The sequence below is a fragment of the Physeter macrocephalus genome, chromosome 4 (assembly GCF_002837175.3).
Source record: "Physeter macrocephalus isolate SW-GA chromosome 4, ASM283717v5, whole genome shotgun sequence".
NCBI classification, from domain to species: Eukaryota; Metazoa; Chordata; class Mammalia; order Artiodactyla; family Physeteridae; genus Physeter; species Physeter macrocephalus.
The window spans coordinates 28005936-28008851 of NC_041217.1; the positions used below are offsets into that span (position 1 = coordinate 28005936).

Sequence of the window (2916 nt, forward strand, 5' to 3'; positions counted from 1 at the left end):
TCGGCACTGGTCATTCAAAAGAGGTCTTATAAATTGCATCCTCCTCCCCCAAGACCATTCCTGAGAGACCTGTCCCCATGACAGGGTCACTGTAGCATTCTCAGGGCCCTGTCAGCCGAGAGGGTCCCACAGCTCTCAGCAGACGACCGCCTTTTGTCAAAGGCACTTTGTGAAGGACTAATGCGTTGTCACTGAATTTGTTTACCATTGCTACGTGACTCATTGGGCTAAGGGACAATGAAGGCAGGCATCCCGTATAGCCCTCTGCACAGCACCTCCAGAGTACTCAGTTCTTGCTGCTGACTGGCTAAGCCAGGTGGCCACTGAGTGCACGTGACAACTAGCAGCCAATCAGCGCTCCCCACACCTTTTTAAAAAGAGTCACACGTGTTTAATGTGTATAAAGCCAAGAAAAAGACAGTCCCAAATTCAATAGCAGTATTCTGTACAATTCATACGGTGGCGTGGAGAGGGAAGGTGAAGAGGCCGTAGAACCTACACCCCAACATGTACAAAAATAACTTAATAGCAACTCCCACCTGCAAGGAAGACATAGCTCTCTTTCCAGCCACCCGGTCCGAGTGAGGGGACATATCACAGAAAACCCAGCACGGCGGGGGCTAACCTACAGGGGCCCAAGGGGCTGGTGGGGGTGAGGACGGGCAGTAGTCCTAGGGGAGGGGCTATGAGGAGGTCCTGAGGCGATTGTTGGCTGAGCAAAGCTCAGCAGCTTGTCCACCACGGGCGGGCATAGAAGAGCTAACTTGCCAGACCATTGGGGTGGCTGTGCTCCTCCAGGAGATTCAGGCAGTACTTGTGGAAATCCAGTTTCTAGTCGATGTAGGTCACAGCTGCCATGCTGGGCACAGGACGAGTTTGCTGTGGTCCTGGAAGACGTTGCAGGATGACGGTGCTGTGCTTGCAGAATCAGGTATGCAGGTAGGGTTGCTAGACTAGTTCATCACCTTCCCATGGGTACCCACCTTCAGCAAGTGTTCACTCATGTAGTTTTGGAAGTACTTGGAGAGTGATCTTCATGGAGGAGTTGGGATGGGAACTCACGGCGAGGGAGAACTCTGCACCACCATGCTCTATGAACCACAGACTGTCACCAAGGCACCAGAGGAGGAGGTGAGTCCAGTCATCGGAGAACACCCCCTACACTTTGCTACACGGCTGATGCCCGAGGCTGCACTTGTCCCAATAGTCCCCCACTTGCTGACTCAGAAGATGGGGATGCCGGAGGGGTCCTCAGCCTCCTCCTGCCTCACCAGCCCCCGCTCAGAGGGCTGGGAGGCATTCACGCTCTGCAGCCGCTACAGCATGTCACCAAGGTGGCACCCTCTGGTCTCCTGGACCACTGGTCCCTCTTTTCCCCAGGGAGTCTTGGGCATAGAGTTCTCTAGGCCTTTATTTAGGACTGTGAGTGGCTTCCCGTTGCTGGCATCCAGGCTTCTGGGAGAGATTGAATACCTGGATGGAACGGTGGGGCAGCTAATGGGAGATGGGCCGGGATGTAGCCAGAAGTAAAGAACTCGTCTTGAGCTGCTCATGGATGATCAGGTTGGTAGTAGGACCTGTCTGCGGCATCTTCTGGAAGAGGGGCGTGGCCATGGGGTTGATGTGCTTGGGGGCCCTGCATTCATTCTTCTTGATCTCTCTCTCTCTCTCTCTCTCTCTCTCTCTCTCTCTCTCTCTCTCTCTCTCTCTCTCTCTCTCGGAGGAAGAAGCGGCGCAGGAGTGGCTCAGGTCCTCCAGGTACCCTGGCCGGCCCCATCCCACGCGCAGCCTCCAGCCCCAGGACTGGGTTTATTTCCTTGGGCAGAGGGGAAGTGTAGGAAAGGTGACTTTATCAGATTAAGTCTCACTAGTGAAAATGCTCAGTCTCCCAGCCTCTGTGAGCAAGGCGACCAGCCTCCTGTGTACACGGAGGAAGAAGCGGTGCAGGAGTGGCTCAGGTCCTCCAGGTACCCTGGCCGGCCCCATCCCACGCGCAGCCTCCAGCCCCAGGACTGGGTTTATTTCCTTGGGCAGAGGGGAAGTGTAGGAAAGGTGACTTTATCAGATTAAGTCTCACTAGTGAAAATGCTCAGTCTCCCAGCCTCTGTGAGCAAGGCGACCAGCCTCCTGTGTACACAGTGGTTTCCAGGCTGGGAGGTGGTTGTTTTTCCTCCAAACCCTTGGCTAGCTCGGCCTCTCACCCAAGGTCTGTGGTTTGGGGAATGTTTTGACTTGAAACATTCAGGCCCCTGGTGGTATTAGGAGTTATGAGACCCTTCTGTGCTAAAAGGAAAAATGAATGGTCTATTTTGAGACTGCTAACAATTCAGAGTATAAAGAACGGGCAACAATTCTGCTGCTGACAGGCTGGGTTTCTCAGGGTAGTCCCTGGGGAGCTGGCTGGGCCGCAGTCATGGCCCCTACTCTGGATATTTCATCTGGAAGACCCCCTGCTAGTGGTGGCAATGCTTCCAGAAAGCCTCTGCCTTGGCTTTTTCTGGGCCTCTCCTCAGTCGCTTCCCAGAACACGCTCCTCCTGGGGCCTGTGGTGTGCTTGGGCTGTGAATGAGACCACTTTTCCTAAATCTGATGAACTTTGCTCTTGACAAAGGAGGGAAGGGTGGTTATTTGGGAATGCCTTGAAACAGCTTCTCTTGGGTTTGAGTTGTGAGATTTTACCTATCACAGACATAGAGTTCACCTGAAGGAGGAAACGGCCTTTCCTCTCAAGGACAAAACACACTCCCGGGTGTTTCTGTCACCAGAGTGATGCTTCTTTCCATTGCATCCTAGACTCAGAAGAGAAGGTGAGAATCACAGGCTTCGAAATAAACACCCAACCTAATTAAAAACTGAACAGTTTTCTAAAATACCAAAGCTTGTTTCAAAGCTTGACCAAATTAGGAATGGTGTTCA

General features: G+C 52.9%; 1 pseudogene; it reads right to left on the bottom strand.

Moving 5' to 3' along the window:
* Window positions 1-759: 759 nt before the first annotated feature.
* Window positions 760-1662, bottom strand: LOC102986321 (serine/threonine-protein kinase PLK1-like; annotated as a pseudogene).
* Window positions 1663-2916: the final 1254 nt, after the last annotated feature.